The sequence below is a fragment of the Nematolebias whitei genome, chromosome 1, assembly GCF_014905685.2.
Source record: "Nematolebias whitei isolate Nwh7 chromosome 1, NemWhi1, whole genome shotgun sequence".
NCBI lineage: Eukaryota > Metazoa > Chordata > Actinopteri > Cyprinodontiformes > Rivulidae > Nematolebias > Nematolebias whitei.
The window spans coordinates 82,886,984-82,906,379 of NC_056498.1; the positions used below are offsets into that span (position 1 = coordinate 82,886,984).

Consider the following 19,396-nt stretch of genomic DNA (forward strand, 5'->3'; position numbering starts at 1 on the left):
GAAGGCTTAGTGAAAGAAAACTACAAAATGGCAGCACTTTTTTTTGGGGGGGGGGGGGTGATATTATGTACATGTACAGTACTGTACAGTACTTAAAAAACCCCGCGATAGAGCGAGTCCATGAAAAACAAAAGGCAAAGTAACGAGGGACTACAGTATATAACTTGTCTTTACAGACTATGTAACTGGTCTTTACAGTGTCTGTTATTTTTCCTTACAGTACATGTAACTGCTACTTACTGTCTATGTAACTGGTGCTTAGTCTATGTAACTGGTAGTTACAGTCTATGTAAGTGGCACTTTCTGTGGATGTATGTAAAACCGAACATAATAAGGAAATGATTAAACTTGTATTGACAAGAACTAAGTGCAGTTATGACAAAACAACTAATCAAAGAACTGAACACCTTAATTTACATTGAACATGAAGAAGTAGCTATAGAAAACAATATTTATCTATAGTGGAAGTGTATTTTTAAAATATGGATATTTACAAAGACTTAAGCGTTAAAAATATACAATGTGAATAGTATGGCTGATAAAAATATTTTTCCAGAAGTCAAATATTGTGAATATTATCATGAGGAGCAATTTAAAATAGCAAGCGGAGGTTTCTTTATCAGGGCAGCACGGTGGCGCAACTGGTAGAGCTGCTGCCTCTCAGCGAGCAGGTCCCTGGTTCAAACCCCGGTCCGGGGGCCTTTCTGGGTGGAGTTTGCATGTTCTCTCCGTGCATGCGTGGGTTTTCTCCAGGTACTCCGGTTTCCTCCCACAGACCAAAAACATGCATGTTAGGCTGATTGGTAACTCTAAATTGCCCCTAGGTGTGAGTGAGAGAGTGAATGGTTGTTTGTCTCGTTTGTCTCTATGTGTCCCTGTGATGGACTTGCGACCCGTCCAGGGTGTACCCCGCCCCTCGCACAGTGATTGCTGGACATGGGCACCAGCGACCCCCGTGACCCAAAATGGAATAAACGGGTAAAGAAAATGGATGGATGGATGGATAAATAACTTTCAAACAGAAGGATATGAATTATATGAATAGAAGTTAAAAAACGTTGGGGGAGTTGCTTTATTTATTAATACAGAAATTAAATGCAAAAATAAGGATAAGATGTCAATAGTTGTTGATGATGTAATGGAAATAATTATGGTTGAGATGTTAAATGACAACTCTAAATATAATAATCAGTTGTGTCCATAGATAACCAGGTTCAAATATAGAGCTATATTTACTGATAAAATCATGGAGCTCTTTGAAAGGAGTTGTAACAATACATTTTTTTTTGTGTGTGTGAGGACTTTAATATTGATTTGTGACTGACTCAGATAATATTTGTACAGTTATTAATTCAATGCATAGTTTGAGTCTTTATCCACTAATACTTTAAAAAGAGTTGTCTTGTGTTTTCTGGATTTATCTGTCTTTTACACAGTTTTTCATTGTAGTTTACAAACACCCTCAGTACAGTTGTTTTTCTACTGTTGGATAGTGCTTGAAACACCTTTCATCTTTCAACACTTCTCGGTTTTATTGGTGTAGAGGAACATATATCTGTGATATATTATCCATAAATTAAATGGATTCATTCATTTTTCTGGACTGAATAATATCGTGCATTGAAATTAAATGTGACGTGAGACGTTAATTTTCTTTGACCCATCAAATGAATGCGGTCATTTATTAACAGAATCAAAGTTTAACATCACACATTTACATTAATTTGGCAAATTGATTTCAACAACAGCTTAATTAATTAGCTTTACAGTCAGGAAAACCATACGACCATGATTTCCCTGCTCCACAACAGACATTTCTGAAAATATCTGGAATGATTTACTGGCAAGATAGAAGAGTTTTAAAGATGGGAAAATTAAGTTTAAATGGAGAGAAAGGATGGATGAGGGAAATGTGTCGGTATAAGAACGGCACTCTCCATTCGAACCCAGTTTCATCTCGGTACGCTTCAGTAGGAAATCGACTCGTTACCTCTCTGAAGATGAATCAGCTGGTACGGAGTCCCATTTAACGCTACCATTTCCAGCGTCTCCGTAGGATGTCGGGGCAACGTCCGAAGTAGTGACGGTACTTGTTCGACACACGTTCACCTCCCGGGTGGGCTCACATGAGTTGTGAGTCCGTCAGAGTTCCACTCAGATGTGGAAGATTGCATAATTCCCACAAGACTCGGAAGAACTTCGGATCATGTCTGGAACCTCCTGTTTTCTCCAGCACCTTTCCTGTTCGGTTCTAACCTCCGAACTGAACTGCTCTCCCACCGCACTCGACTGGCTGGAACTAGGAAGTGCCGACATTTAAAGAGTTCTATTTCCGGTTCATTTGGGAAGTTCCTGATTGGTCGATCGACCAAACAGGGGTGTGTTTTAGTGATGTAAGAGGTTATTAAAAGTCAGAAAAACAGAAAAATTGTTTTGGAACGGACAGAAGATGTTTTTTGAGACAGACGAGAGAAATGTTTAGGCGAGTTGGGGGAAAACAGGTGCCAGCTTCTCTATTTACGTCTGAGAGGATATAAAAACATGACAGTTCGTTCCAACAACTTGTTTTCTTGCCTCCAACCTTGGACCAACTTACATTTGCTCATTTCAGACAGAAAATCAGAAAATGCATGAATTACTCCGTAACACATTCTAACTTGATTTCTACTTTGAATGAGGATTAAAAAATCACTAATACTGTTTCACAGTTGATTTAAAATGAGTAGTTCACTTCAACATTTAAAAATGGTTTGAACTAAACACACTTTGATTATCAAGACATTTGTAAGATAGTAATGATAATAGAAAAAGAGAGTGTTCTTTCAATTGATCAGTGCAGGACACTTAGGAAGTCTCTGGATGAACTTAATCTTGTGTTTCTGGACTCAAATCAATGAAATACAGTTCTTGTCCCAGGAAGGCCCTCAAGGCCAGATTTGACCTGAGGCTTAGTTCACTACACAGTGTAGCTAAATGCTAATTTAAAAAAATGTGTACAGTGTAGCTAAATGCTAATAAAGAGTTAAATAATAGTTCAAAGTAGCAAAACTGTTTGGAAGCTTAAAGTTGTAAAACTTTAGCTAAAGGTAACAAAATGGTAGTTAAAAACTAAAGGTAACAAAATTGTAGCAACAAATTTAAACAAAACACCAGCTAAAAGCTAAAATTTACAAAATAGTAGCTAAAATTAAAAATTTGCTAAACAATAGGTAAAAGCAAAAAGGAGGAACATGTTAGTTAAAAGCTTATAGAAGGTGAATGGTAACTAAAAGCTAATAGTGAAAAAAGGTAAGCTAAAAGTTAAAAGTAAAAAGCTGATAGCTACAAGCTAATACAAAAAAAAAGACAGTTAAAAGCTATCAGCATCAAAATTATAGCAAAAGTTAATAGCAACAAAATAGTAGTTAAAAGCTAATAACAGTGAAATGATACCTAAAAGTGAAAAGTAGTCAAATGTTAGCTAAAATAACAAAGGTTAGCTTTAAGCAAAACAGAAAAAAGCTAGCCAAAAGCTGCAAGTAGCAAAGTAGTAGCTATAAGGAGCAAAATGATGTCTAAAAGCAAAAAGTAGCGAAAGGCTGGTTTAAAGTGTTTCATAAGACAAAAACAAGCAGGCGTCCTGCAGCAGATTTCAAAGACAACTTTGTTTTTAAAGGAATTGAAGTTATTTTTATGTAGCCTATTTCTATAAGAAATTTTATTTAAAAATGTTCAATATTTTATTTTTTAACAAAAGTCTAAACATACAATTCTTGATTGAGCAGAATGTTTTGATGTAAATAAATAAATAAATAAATAAATAAATAAATAAATAAATAAATAAATAAATAAAATAGAAACTATACAAAAGTAGTTTGATTGCCCAAAAACATACGGATGAAACTATAAACAGGAAAACATTCATGTAAAGGTTCACTCAGCGTTTGCATAATAAATTGCACATTTGGTGGCTGAATAAAGATTGTGAAAAGGTTTAAAAGGACTTAGTTTTGTGAAAAGTAATCTTCTTACTGTTCTTGTCTCCTTTAATACAGTATAAACTAACTTTGTGTGATAGCTTTAAAAAAAAAAATGTTTATTACTTTTCTCTGTTCTAGTGCAGACCATTTAAAATGCTTTATGTTTTAAGATTGACATTGTCTCTGCTGTGTGCAGGTTCTGCTGTGCATTACCTATTCTCCAAACTTCGACAGTAACGGAGACTCAGTCTTGCGTATTGCTCAGGTAAATATGAATCCAGCTGTTTCTTAACTCTTAATTTTAAAAACGGGTTATTTTATCCAGCAGCAAAAACACAATTTTATTTGATTTCTCAGTTTTCTACAAGATTTATTGCTCAGGTCCATCCATCCATTATCCATCCATCCATCCATTATCCATCCATTTATTCATTCATTCATTCAGTCAGTCATTATATTTTGCATGTTCCAGAGTTGGGTCGTGGGGGCAGCAGCTTAAGCACGGGGGCCCAGACATCTCTTGCCTCAGCCATCTCTTCTAGCTCTTCTGGGTGGACCCCAAGGCATTCCCAGGCCAGCTGAGAGACATGGTCTCTCCAGCGTGTTCTGGGTCTTCCCCTGGCTTTTCCCAGTTGGACATGTCTCTCTAGGGAGGTGCCCAGGGGGCATCCATATCAGATGCCTGAACTACCTCAGATGGTTTCTCTCTATGTTGAGGAGCAGCATCTGTCTTTCATGTTGCTCCTAAATAAGTGACCTTCTCACCCTGTCACCAAAGGAGGGTCAAGCTACCCTACGGAAAAAAATCATTTTGACTACCTGTATCTGTGCTCTCGATGTTTTGGTTACTACCCAGAGTTCCTGGCCATAGGTGAGTGTAGGACTGTAGACCAACTGATAAGAGGGAGTTTCCCCTCACAGCTCAGCTCCCTCTTCACCACAACACATCAGCACAGTCTGCAATACTGCAGATGCTGCATCGATCCATCTGTCAATCTCACACTCAATTTTTCCCTCACTCGTGAACCCCATGGTACTTGAACTCTTCCAATTGAGGTAGAACCTCTCTCCCAACCCAGAGAGGGCTTCTTTGTTCAGCTTTTCCCTCTTCAGGAGTCCACAGTGGGTCATTCTCCTCCATCTCACCCTGTCCTCTGCATCCTCTGTCCTCACTCCAACTACCTCCATGTCCTCTCTAACTGCATCCATATCTAATAATTTTTTTTTTTTGTCTTTTTCCTGGCAGCTGCATTTCTAACATCCTTCTACCAATGTACCCACTGTCCCTCCTCTGGACATGTCCAAACCATCTCACTCTGGTTTCTCTAACTTTATCTCCCAGTTGTTCAACCTGTGCTGTACCTCTGATAATCTCATTCCTTATCTTATCCATCCTTGTCACTCCTAAGGAGAACCATAGCATCTTCATTTCTGCCACTTCCAGTTCTTTCTTTTGTCTTTTTGTCAGTGCCACTGTCTCCAGAACATACAACATAGTTGGTCTCAATAATGTCTTGTAAACTTTTCCTTTGACCTTTGCTGACACCCTTTTGCAAATATCTCCTGAAAAGCTGTGTCCAGGTTGTAAATGCAGGATGGTTAAAAACACAATCACTGACTGGGCCTTTGTGTGTGTTCAGGTGTGTACTGAGACCTATGTTTCCAGTTGTCACCAGCGCAGCATCAACACAGCAGTGAGAGCCACACTGAGCCAGATACTGGGAGACCTGACGTTACAGCTGTGGCAGCGACAGGAGGTCAGACAGGACACACACATTATAAAGGCTGCATGACATTTAAAACCTGCAAATGGAAACATTCATATAAATAACTATAAACTCATATTTTACTATAATACATGGTCTACAGAGGAGTTCATGGTCCACTCATTGAGTGTGTTAGGTGCCATGGCTGCAGTACAAGCCCCAATCATCAGCCATTATAATTTAAATCTTTATATAATAGGCAGTGACAGTTGCTTTTTTTAAGGTTGTTCCTGATGTCTTTCCACTTTGGCATTGTGTTAGCACACATCTGACTGCTAGAAAGTAGCATTTTTGTTGTTCTTGTTTTTTGTTGCTTTTATAGCAGTGGTCATATTGATAATGATCAGTTATTCAATAAATTAAACCATGAGGACCTGGACGATACTTTCCCTATTAAATCTGGAAACATCAAATATTTGTTCCTGTCTTGTTTAGTTGTCCATCTGAGGTTGTATGTACCTCAAGACCCATCAAAAACACTTGTTTAAAATATTCTGGATTAAACTTAAAAGGGATCTGCTTAGGTCACTGAAATGCAATGATGTTAAAAACTTTAATCTTACAGGAATTAGTTTTTAACACAGATGATTTTAAATTCACAAATGAAATAAAGTTAATCTGTCATTTGCTCATCTCCAGGGTGCTGACGGAAATAAGGTGATTACAAAGCCCTTGCAGAAAAGAGGTATGTCAATATTTTTTTTCCTCTTTTATTTTTAGCATGTTTTATCACTTTCTACTGATTAATGTGTGTATATATATATATATATATATATATATATATATATATATATATATATATATAAACAGTGTATTACACATGTAAAATGCAAGGATGTATATCAAAATTCCTTCAAGGAAATAAAAGAGAAAGTGGGTTATAGATGTCTCCCCTTGGCTTCATGATGTGTTTATTAGAACAGACTTCTGGGATATCTGCAGAGATTAGGCAAAACAATTTAGTGCTTTTTATAATTAAATGCCATTCTTTTTAAACATTTATTAGTATATATGTATATTATAAATTCAAAAAATCTAAAGTAAATGAATACATATAAAAATTATAGTTAAAAATTGCATTTAATTAGCATTAAAAAGCATTACATTTGTAATGATGATACAATAATAATAATAATAATAATAATTAAAATAATAATAATAATAATAATAATAATAATAATGATAATAATGTAATATAACGTAATATTTACACACACACACAAATGTTAAAAAAATATATAGTAAATGGACAGTACTTGTATAACTCCTTTCTATCTGATCAAGACACTCAAAGCTCTTTACAACAATCTGTGTCATTCACCCATTCATACAGCTCTATACTAGATCTATACAGAGAGTAATCAGAGCTTTATCACATTCATACACTGATGGGACACATCAGAGGCAACGAGGGGTTCCGTGTCTTGCCCAGGGACACTTCAGCATGTGACTGCTGGTGGAATCAAACCCCCAACTCTCCCATTGGAGGACGACGGCTCTAACCACTGAGCCACAGCCGCCCCAAAGCTGGGCTGAGTGCTGGGGATGGACATGAGGCTTGGACCTCAATGATGGCTGCATACAGTTCTAGTTAATGTTTGTATTTGTTTGGAAAAAATACATTATATTTAGTTGACATAAGAAGTAATTATTACTCAAGTTCATTTATTTTAAACAAAATTACATCACAATTGTCAAAAAAGTGATCAGCTTAGTTCACAAGCAGTTGTAGGGAAACAATACTTTTTTTTTGTAAGTTTTAAGGTTAATAGCAAATTAAACATAAACAGAATTTGCTCATTGGTTTTTATTTCAGATTATCTAGAAATCAAATTTGGACCACTGAATATAAAGTTTGAGAACTCCTGAAATAGAGGATTATCTTTTTAGATAGACATTTCATATTTATTCATACCTTCCGTATAGAAAACTTGACACTTTGGATTTCTGGAGAAGGAATGGAGGCCATTGTTTTGACTGATCTCCTACAGCAAGGCTGACTATATTGGGTGTGAAACTTTAAACGCTGTAGATACATGCCAAGAAAGGCAGAGGGGAAAAATCATTTGAATGAATTTGAATTACCCAAATAAAAAAAAGAGCAGAGTGATAAAGTAAGATAATTAAAAAGCATTTTTTTAACTTCATATTAAAGAAATTAGCAGCGATTAATTCATCTTGGTTGGGTATGTGTTTTAGATATTTCTCCAACCAACCAGGCTCTGTGTGAAGATGTGGTGATGGTTCTGACGGTGTTCTGTGAAAAACTGGAGTCTGTGGACAGGTAACCCTGAATAGTTCATACTGATCAGAAATCCTCCTGGTCAAATGAAACTCTTTCGATCAAATAGAGGCTGTCTGCTGTTATGTGGTGATCTTTCCAAATTTGTTCATTTCTCCTTTTGTAGTGATAATCAGCTACTGCAGCTCCTTTACCTAGAGTGCATCCTCTCCATGCTCAGCAGCTGTCCTCCCACAATGCACCTGTCCAGAGGCTTTACCGACCTTGTGTGGTACAACTTTTTAATGCATCTGTATTTCCTCACAAGCTTAATTAAAGTAAAGTGTCTGTGCAGAATTATGGAAAAACACTTGATGTGCTGCACCCGCCACCGAAGGCCAAAAAGAGGGTGATAATGTGTTTGCCTGTGTGCACATTTGTTTTTCTTTAAGCAAAATATTTCATGACACACAGTGGATTTTAATTAAACTCTCAAAAAATAATTGAATACATCCATAACTGATTTTACTTCTGAATCAAGATTGCTGCCACAGCAAAGTGTCTATATTAAACTTCAAAATAACTATAGCTCAGTCCGTTTTATGGATATTGAACTAACTTGATACGTGTTGGCATCTGAGCGTCATACAACATATATTCAAAGAGCCAACTGATCATGTGAAGCCTTTATTTAAAACTGTGCCATTTAAAATTAGAGTCTACAGTATTTGTGTGTTGTCAAAATACCTCAAGAAAATGTAAAATAAAGTAAAATGTTCAGAAAGTTAAAAAAAAGTATGTTTCTTACATACTACTTGATGGGTCATCACAGCGAGCCAACACATGAAAGATCTGGCAATTTGTTTGACGTCAGATGCCCTTCCTGATGCAACCTGGGCTCGAACCCGCAACCTCACGATTACAAGACTCCGTTACTGATATTGCATTCAGTGATCACTTTCTGAATGTTTTATTCAGAAAGATGGATGAAATATGGATAAATATCTATTGATGGTTATTGTTTGAAGTCAGTCTTAGACCAGAGGAATTCTCCAGATAATTCAATTTTAAAACACAAACAATAATATACCTGTGAATAATATCACTTCTACAGATACTAAGCTAAAATTTCATCAAGTTAATATGCTGTGTGATTTCTTGCATAACTTAATTTTGATTTTTTTAATCTTATGTTACAACTCTGGCAAGAAAGGCAGGCAATATGAATTTCTTCAAAGAATGCAAGGCTTTCAATTAATACATTGATTACACAAATCTGATATGTCTATTATTCTTACATGATGACTTCTAAAACCTCACAAGATCCCAATCTGTAAAAGTAAAGGCTGAAAACTATAAAAAATATATATTTATTTTGTGTTTAAGTGAATGTTTTTTTTTTTCCGACAAGACACTTTTAAGAGCCAACTAGTAATAATATAAATACTTAATTAATTCCAAAATCCCAAGTTCCCTATTGTTATTTCTTGAATTTTACATTATGAGTCTGATGTTCTTCCTGAAAAAAAACAACTTTTTTTCCTTCCAGGAAGCAGCTATGTCCATCTCTGGTGGCGATTATGGGAAATCCAGTCCATGACAAAACCATTACTTCACACTATAGCTATACTGGAGCATCAGACCGAGATTGGATCTCAGAGAGACACAGTCAAGGTAGCCACACTTACTGGAGCATCATATAATAATAACATAAAAACAACAATAATAATAATAATAATAATAATAATAAATTTATCTATACGTATAATAATAAAAATAATCATCCATCCATCCGTTATTTTCCTCTTATGATGTGGTTGTGGGGGCAGCAGCTTGAGCAGGGAGGTCCAGACTTCTCTTTCCACAGCCACCTCTTCCACCTCTTCTGGGAGGACTCCAAGGCGTTCAGAGTCAGAGAGATTTATTTGTCATTCACATCTCATGTGGTACATGTGGTGGAACTAGATTATGTACACGGGGTCCCAGCTACATTCAACAATAAAATGTAAAAGAAAAACAGTAATAAGATCTAAGATATGAACTAAGAAAAACATCAGCTAAATATACACTAAGCACTAATAACATAAAAACATTTTATCGAACAGCAGCATGTACATGAGTCTGTGTGAGCAGATGAGCACGGATGAACACATCAACATTGAAACAGATCAGCAGCAACATGAAACAGATCAGCAGCAACATGATGTGATTTTTCACCGTGATTATTCTGGTTAGAGATTCATGTCTAACAGCTTCAGGGTAGAAGCTGTTCCTCAGTCTAGTGGTTCTACACTTAATGCTCCTCAACCTCCTTCCTGAGGGGAGTGGGGCAAAAAGTGTATGCGCTGGGTGAGTGGAGTCCTTCATGATGCAGGTGGCCCTCTTCCTGCATCTGGAGGTGTGGATGTCTGTGATGGTGGGGAGACTGACTCCAACAGACTTCTGTGCAGCCTTCACTACTTTCTGCAGAGCTTTTCTTTCTGCAGCTGTGCAGCCTCCATGCCACACGTTGATGCTGGAGCACAGGATGCTCTCCACTGTACACCTGCAGAAGGAGGTGAGGACTGTGCTTCCCAGACCAGCTCATCTCAGCTGCCTGAGGAAGTAGAGTCTCTGATGAGCTTTCTTATCAGGCCGGTGGTGTTGTTGCCCCAGATGAAGTTGTCATTCAGGTGTACACCCAAGTACTTGTAGCTGGAGACCACTTCCACCGCAGATCCTCCTATGTTTTGGGGGGTGGGGGGTGGGTGGGTTCCTTCTGAAGTCCACGACCATCTCCTTTGTCTTCTTCACATCTTTGTGAAGGTTATTCTCCTTGCACCAGCTCTCCAGGTGTTCCACCTCCTGCCTGTAGCTGGACTCATCTTTGTTTGTGATGCATCCCACCACTGCTGTATCATCTGCAAACTTTACAATATGACAGACTGGATGGGTAGGTGCACAGTCATACGTGAGCAGAGTGAACAGGAGGGGGCTCAACACACAGCCCTGAGGGGAGCCAGTGCTGAGGGTTATGGTGGAAGAAGAGAAGTTGTGGACCCTCACTGACTGCAGCCTGTTTGTTAAGAAGTCTAGGACCCAGTTGCAAATGGAGGGGTTTAGTCCTAGTGTGAATAGTTTGTCCATCAGGGTTTGGGGGATCATGGTGTTGAAGACAGATGTGAAGTCCACAAAGAGCATACGGAGGTAGGAGTCCTACTCCAGGTGGGTGAGAGCAGTGTGGACCACAGAGGAGATGGTGTCCTCTGTAGATTGGTTCTGGCTGTTTGCATATTGATGAGGGTCCTCGTTGACGATGGTTGTTTTGATGTGGGTCATGACCAGTTTTTTTAAGCATTTAGCAACTATTGGGATGAGGGCCACTGGTCGATAAGTCATTCAGACCAGTCACTGTAGAGCTCTTTGGGACTGGGATGATGGTGGCAATCTTCAGGCAGGTGGGAACTTTTGCCAGGGTAAGTGAAGAGTTTAAGATGTCGGCCAGCACTTCGCAGAGCTGATTGGCACAGCCTTTCAACACCTTCCCAGGGATGTTGTCTGGGCCGGTTGCCTTGTGAGGGTTAATCCTCCTGAAGGTACTCCTTACTTCTTCTGTCATTCCCAGGCCAACCGAAAGACATAGTCTCTCCAGCATGTCCTGGGTCTTCCCTGGGGTCTAGTCCCAGTTGGACATGCCCGAAGCACCTCCCTAATGAGGTGCCCAGGGAGCATGTTTACCAGATGCCTGAACCACCTCAACTGGCTCCTCTCGATGTGGAGGAGCAGCGGTTCTACTTCGAGTTTCTCCCAGATAAAATAACTTCTCACCCTATCTCTAAGTGAGAATCCAGTTACCCTGTGGAGGAAACTCATTTCAACCGCCTGTATCCGCAATGTTGTTCTTTCAGTTCCTACCCAGAGTTTGTGGCCATAAGTGAGGGTAGGATCGTATACCGACCAGTAAAGAGGCATCTCCCTCTTCACGACAACAGACCGGCACATAGTTTGCAGATGCTGTACCAGTATGTCTGTCAATCTCAAACTCCATTCTTCCCTCACTTATGAATAAAACTCTGAGATACTTGAACTCCTCCACTTGAGGCAGAACCTCACCCTTGACCTGAAGAGAGCAATCCACCCTTTTTCGACTGAGGATCATGGCCTCAGATTTGGAGGGACTGATTCTCATCTCAGCCGCTTCACGCTCGACTGCTAACCGCTCCAGTGAGAGCTGAAGATCATGGCACAATGACGCCAACAGGATCACATCATCAGCAAAGAGCAGAGATGGAATCCTGAGTCCACTGAGCTGGACTCCCTCTGCCCACTAGCCGCACCGAGAAATTATGTCCATAAAAGTTATGAACAGAATCAGTGACAACAGGCAGCCTTGGCAGAGTCCAACTCCAGCCCATACAGGGTCCAATTTACTGCCGGCAATGTGAACCAAATTCTCGCACTGCTTGTATAGGGGCTGAACAGCCCATAGCAATGAACCCCCCAAAACAGTTGAATGCCTTCTCCAATTCCCCAAAACACATTTAGACTGGATGGGCAAACCTGCATGACTCCTTGAGGGCCCTAGTGAAGGTAAAGAACTGGTCCAGTGTTCCACAGCCCGGATGGAACCCGCATTGTTCCTCCTGCTTCTCAGAGTCAGAGTCAGAGTTTCTTTATTGTCATTCGCACCTCATGTGGTACATGTGGTGGAGCGAAATTATGTACACGGGGTCCCAGTTACATCCAACAATAAAATGTATAAGAAAAACAGTAATAACATCTAAGATATGAACTAAGAAAAACATCAACTAAATATACTAAATATATATATAATATATATAATATATATTATAATAAATAATTAAATATACACTAAGCACTCATAACATAACATTGAACATCAGCACAAACATGAACATGAGTCTGTGAGCAGATGTGCACGCATGAACACATCAACATTGAAACAGATCAGCAGCAACATGAAACAGATCAGCAGCAACATGATATGGTTTTTCACAGTGATTATTCTGGTTAGAGATTCATGAGTCTAACAGCCTCAGGGTAGAATCTGTTCCTCAGTCTAGTGGTTCTACACTTAATGCTCCTTAACCTCCTTCCTGAGGGGAGTGGGGCAAAAAGTGTGTGTGCTGGGTGAGTGGGGTCCTTCATGATGCAGGTGGCCCTCTTCCTGCATCTGGAGGTGTAGATGTCTGTGATGGTGGGGAGGCTGATTCCGACAGATTTCTGTGCAGCCTTCACCACTCTCTGCAAAGCTTTTCTTTCTGCAGCTGTGCAGCCTCCATGCCACACGTTGATGCTGGAGCACAGGATGCTCTCCACTGCACACCTGTAGAAGGAGGTGAGGACTGAGCTTCCCAGACCAGCTCGCCTCAGCCATCTGAGGAAGTAGAGTCTCTGATGAGCTTTCTTGATCAGGCTGGTGGTGTTGTTGCTCCAGCTGAGGTTATCATTCATGTGTACACCCAAGTACTTGTAGCTGGAGAACACTTCCACCGCAGATCCTCTTATGTTCAGGGGGGTGTAGATGTTTTTGTTCCTTCTGAAGTCCACAATCATCTCCTTTGTCTTCTTCACATTGATGTGAAGGTTATTCTCTTTGCACCAGCTCTCCAGGTGTTCCACCTCTTGCCTGTAGCTGGACTCATCATTGTTTGTGATGCATCCCACCACCGCTGTATCATCTGCAAACTTTACAATGTGACAGCCTGGATGGGTAGCTGCACAATCATACGTGAGCAGAGTAAACAGGAGGGGGCTCAACACACATCCCTGAGGAGAGCCAGTGCTGAGGGTTATGGTAGAGGAGGAGAGGTTGTGGATCCTCACTAACTGTGGTCTGTTTGTTAAAAAGTCTAGTACCCAGTTGCAAATGGAGGGGCTTAGTCCTAGTGTGGATAGTTTGTCCATCAGGGTTTGGGGGATCATGGTGTTGAAGGCGGATGTGAAGTCCACAAAGAGCATACGGACGTAAGAGTTTTTCTGCTCCAGGTGGTTGAGCGCAGTGTGGACCACAGAGGAGATGGCATCCTCTGTTGATCGGTTTTCACGGTATGCATACTGATGAGGGTCCTCGTTGATGTTGATGGTTGTTTTGATGCGAGTCATGACCAGTTTTTCAAAGCATTTAGCAACTATCGGGGTGAGGGCCACTGGCCGATAGTCATTCAGACCAGTCACTGTAGAGCTTTTTGGGACTGGGATGATGGTGGCAGTCTTCAGGCAGGTGGGAACTGTCTCCAGGGTAAGTGAGGTTTTAAAGATGTCTGCCAGCACCTCACAGAGCTGATCAGCACATTCCTTCAACACTTTTCCGGGGATGTTGTCTGGGCCAGTTGCTTTGTGCGGATTAATCCTCCTGAAGGTACTCCTTACTTCTGCTGAGGTCACGCTGAGATGCTCTTCATCCAGTGGTGAAGTGAGTCTGGTGCTGGCTGGTCTGTTCGGGTCTTCAAAGCGTGCATAGAACTTGTTGAGGGCATCAGGCAGAGATGGGTCTTTGGGGCATTGTTCACTCCTTCCTTTATAATCTGTTATGCACTTAATGCCCCTCCACATGCTCCGAGGGTCTTGTGAGATGAATTGACCCTCGATCCTCTTTGCATATGTGCCCTTGGCCCTCTTAATACCAGCAACCAGCTCTTTTCTTGTCCTACTCAGCTCCTCTGAGTTTCCAGACCTGAAGGCAGTGTTCCTGGCTTCCAGCAGGGTACGCACCTCTGCGTTCAGCCAAGGTTTTCTGTTTGGGTAGCTTTTAACATTTCTGATTGTGGAGACGTTGTCAGTACATGTACTAATGTAACCCAGAACTGAGGATGTGTATTGGTCAAGATCAAGCGAACCTCCATTTCCAGCAGCTTCTCTGAAAACCTGCCAATCTGTTCGGTCAAAACAATCTCTCAGTATGGGGCCACTGTCCTGGATCCAGCATTTAACTTTCTTTTGTACCGGTCTGGAGCGTCTCAGCGGGGGCATGTAAGCAGGAGCCAGGAAGATTGAGATGTGGTCTGACAGTCCTAGGTGGGGGCGGGGTTCGGCTTTGTATACATCTTTTACGTTCGTGTAAACACGGTCCAACGTGTGGTCTCTACGTGTTGGAATCGCCACATGTTGATAAAAGCTCGGGAGACAGTCCTTTAGATTCACGTGGTTAAAGTCGCCGGCTACCACGTAAAGAGCCTCGGGGTGATTGTTCTGCAGCGAGCTGATGATATCATGAAGCTCCTGTAGTGTATCATTAGCATTAGCGTCCGGAGGAATGTAAACAACTGTGATAAAAGTCACCGTGAACTCTCGGGGTAGATAATGTGGCCGAAATTTCACTGTTATTTGCTCCAAAGCCTTCGAGCATGAGCTATTTACAACAGTACAGTTCGTGGACCAACTTTTACTCACGTAAATGCATACTCCGCCTCCCCGTGATTTCCCCGTTAGCTCGCTGCAGCGGTCCGCTTGAAAAAAAAGTCTGTCATCCAGCTGGAAGACTGTGTCCGGCGTTTTGCTTGTAATCCACATTTCCGTGAGGCAAAGCACTGTACACTTCTTCATCTCTTCTGAGGCGCCCGCTCTCAGACGAAGTGAATCCATCTTGTTGTCCAACGAGCGGACATTCGACAGAAAGAGAGACGTCATGGGGAGTTTACCGGCTTTAGCGTTAGCTTGTAGCCTCACCATAACCCCCGCCCGGCATCCTCTCCTCTTAAGCCGGGAGCAGCGCTTCCTCTTCTACCTGCTGGAACGCCTCTGCTGCAGCTTCTAGGTAGATGACTTTAAGATCTGCATTCTGCCGAGCGTAGTTTTGAGTTTGTTGCTGATTTCTGCTATATTTCGTGGCAAATCCGCGCCTATTCTCATCAGTTCGGTTCGGCTATAGTTCACACGCATAAATCGCGCGGAGTCAGGCACAGAGTCAATATCAAAACTTCTAAAAACTGGGATGGTACCGGGAGCCTGTGAAGCTGCAACTGCTCTGAGTGCGGCCATCTTGAAGACTGAGGTTCGACCAACGATCAGACTTTCTTCTCCAATACCCCTGGATAGACCTTACCAGAGAGGCTAAGGAGAGTTAGGCCCCTATAATTGGAGCACACTATGCAACCCCCCACTACCACCACCACCTTTTTTTAAGAGGGGAACCACCACCCCGGCTCCACCCCATACATGCATTTGCAAAATAGCATGAATGTTGTTTGATTGAGATAAACAGCAACAAACTATACAATGTCATGTGAAAAATAAATGTTTAATGTTTGTATCTTTCTTTTCACACTCAGTATGTCATTTTGAACAAATATACTGCCTGCAAAAGGTCCCTATCTTTGCTAGCCATTAACCAAGCCAGGATGAAGACTTTGCTCTTTTATTCCTCATACTCCTTCCTTCCTTCTGCAGGAATCAACCCAGGGTTGGACTCTTCCAGTAGAGGTGTGTCTGATCAGGGCAGAGGATCTGGCTGCTCCACCAGTGCCCCTGCTAAAATTGCGCCCATCGTTCGAACGGTTTGTTACATAGCAGCAGACTTGGTGCGCCTGGTGAGTTGTGTGGAGTCAATGAAACCAGTGCTGCAGTCACTGTACCACAGAATCCTGCTGTACCCTCCCCCTCAGCACCGAACTGAGGCCATCCGCATCATGAAAGAGGTGATTTTCAGTGTATCAATTAGCTGTTTTTTTTATTTTTTTATTATTATTTGTTCTTCGCAATCTTTCTCCCAACCTTTCTTTTTCTGCCTGTGCTAGATCTTAGGCAGCCCTCAGCGACTCTATGATCTGGCTGGACCTTGCGTGGCCGAACCTGAACCCAGGAAGCGCTCCTTCTCAAAGAGGAAGTCCCACCTAGACTTGTTGAAACTGTAAGTTTGATTTTTATTTCTATATCATTGTTGTTAAATATATGAAAGGAGACACCACAGTTTTCATAAAGCTATTTTGTTTTGATTTGTAAAAAAAAAAAAAAAAAAAAAACTTAAATTCGTATTCCTATTTTGTGATTGTATTGTTGTCGTTGTTGTTCACTGTTGTCATCATTCTTTGTTGAAATCAGGTCTCTCTTGTAAATGAGTCCCTGAGGCTCAATGGGATTAACCTGTCTAAATAAAGGTTTCATAAAGAAACTTAATAATGCATATGGTGGTAGAATGGTTTAAATGACCCTCTACCCATTTTGTAGGTTTGTTCATTTAGAGCAAAATAAAATTTTAATTTTAATGTGGAGAAACCGAATATAAACTAAAGTAATGTTTCAGTAAAACACCTAAAATAAATAAATACATTTAATTTGCATCTAATTGACTGAAATACTGTACATTTTGTGGGCAGCTGTGGATAAGTGGTTAAACCAGTCGTCCTCCAATGGGAGAGTTGGGGGTTTGATTTCACCACTATCTAGTCACATGTTAATGTGTCCTTGGGCAAGACACCGAACCCCTCATTGCCTCCAGTGTGTGTCCCATCAGTGCATGAATGTGATCTAAAAAGCAATGGTTATTCTCTACAGAAGGATTTGTTCAATTAGTGGTGGCACAGAGGTCAGAGAAGGTGGACTTGTGATCAGAAGATCTCCGATTCAACTCCCAGTACCGACAACATCAAAATGTGGGTGGGATATGTGAAACACCCACACCTGCCTCCACCCTCATTTTCCCCACTCTGGACCCTTGAGCAAGGCCCTTAACCCCCAACATCTGCTCCCCTGGGCTTCCTATATAGCAGCTCTCTGCTCCACACAGAGGGCTGTGGTAGCTCGGTGGTCTGTGGTTGTGTCAGGAAGGACATCTGGCATAAAAACAATTGCCAAATCTTCGTGTGACTTAGTTCAATGTGGCGACTCCTGAAGAAAGGAGCAGCCAAAAGAAGAAGTGTTTGTTCAATTAGCTTTATTTGATTTACTCGATTAGCTCTACTACACTGGATGTACAAACCGGATTCCAAAAAAGGTGGGACACTAAACAAATTGTGAATAAAAACTGAATGCAATGATGTGGAGGTGCCAACATCTAATATTTTATTCAGAATAGAACACAAATCACAGATCAAAAGTTTAAACTGAGAGAATGTATCATTTTAAGAGAAAAATCTGTTGTTTCCAAATTTCATGGCGTCAACAAATCCCCAAAAAGTTGGGACAAGTCCATTTTTACCACTGTGTGGCATCCCCCCTTCTTCTTACAACACTCAACAGACGTCTGGGGACAGAGGAGACCAGTTTCTCAAGTTTAGAAATAGGAATGCTCTCCCATTCATGTCTAATACAGGCCTCTAACTGTTCAATCGTCTTGGGCCGTCTTTGTCGCACCTTCCTCTTTATGATGTGCCAAATGTTCTCTATAGGTGAAAGATCTGGACTGCAGGCTGGCCATTTCAGTACCCGGATCCTTCTCCTACGTAGCCATGATGTTGTGATTGCTGCAGAATGTGGTCTGGCATTATCGTGTTGAAAAATGCAGGGTCTTCCCTGAAAGAGATGACGTCTAGATGGGAGCATATGTTGTTCTAGAACCTGAACATAGTTCTCTGCATTAATGGTGCCTTTCCAGACATGCAAGCTGCCCATGCCACAAGTGCTCATGCAACCCCATACCATCAGTGATGCAGGCTTCAGAACGGAGCGTTGATAACAACTTCGGCTATCCTTGTCCTCTCTGGTCCGGATGACATGGCGTCCCAGTGTTCCTTAAAGAACTTCAAATTGTGACTCATCTGACCACAGAACAGTCTTCCATTTTGCCACACTCCATTTTAAATGACCTCTGGCCCAGTGCAAACATCTGAGCTTGTGGAGCTTGCTTAGAAATGGCTTCCTCTTTGCACTGTAGAGTTTCAGCTGGCAACGGCGGATGGCACTGTGGATTGTGTTCACTGACAATGCTTTCTGGAAGTATTCCTGAGCCCATTCTGTTATTTCCTTGACAGTAGCATTCCTGTTTGAGGTGCAGTGACGTTTAAAGGCCCGGAGATCACGAGCATCCAGTAGAGTTTTACGGCCTTGACCCTTACGCACAGCGATTGTTCCAGATTCTCTGAATCTTTTGATGATGTTATGAACGGTTGATGATGATAACTTTAAAGTCTTTGCTATTTTACGCTGGGTAACACCATTCTGGTATTGCTGCACTATCTTTCTGCGCAACAATGGTGGAATTGGTGATCTTCTTACCATCTTGGCTTCTGAGAGACACTGTCACTCTGAGAAGTTCTTTTTATACCCAATCATGTTGTCAATTGACCTAATTAGTGTTAATTGGTCATCCAGCTGTTCATTATATGCTCAGTTTCCTTTTGCCAGCCACTTATTGCTACTTATCCCAACTTTTTTGGGATTTGTTGACACTGAAATTTTGAATCAACATATTTTCCTTTAAAATGTTACATTTACTCAGAATAAACTTTTGATCTGTCATCTATTTTTCATCCATCCATCCATCCATCCATCCATCCATCCATCCATCCATCCAT

General features: G+C 41.0%; 1 long non-coding RNA gene across 1 annotated transcript; it reads left to right on the forward strand.

Annotated features, from left to right (window-relative positions):
* The first annotated feature begins 4,188 nt into the window (after positions 1-4,188).
* On the forward strand, positions 4,189-6,398 carry LOC119413742. Its single transcript, XR_005186971.1, has 3 exons — positions 4,189-4,224; positions 5,600-5,716; positions 6,365-6,398. It is a non-coding gene; the product is annotated as an uncharacterized LOC119413742 (long non-coding RNA).
* Positions 6,399-19,396: the final 12,998 nt, after the last annotated feature.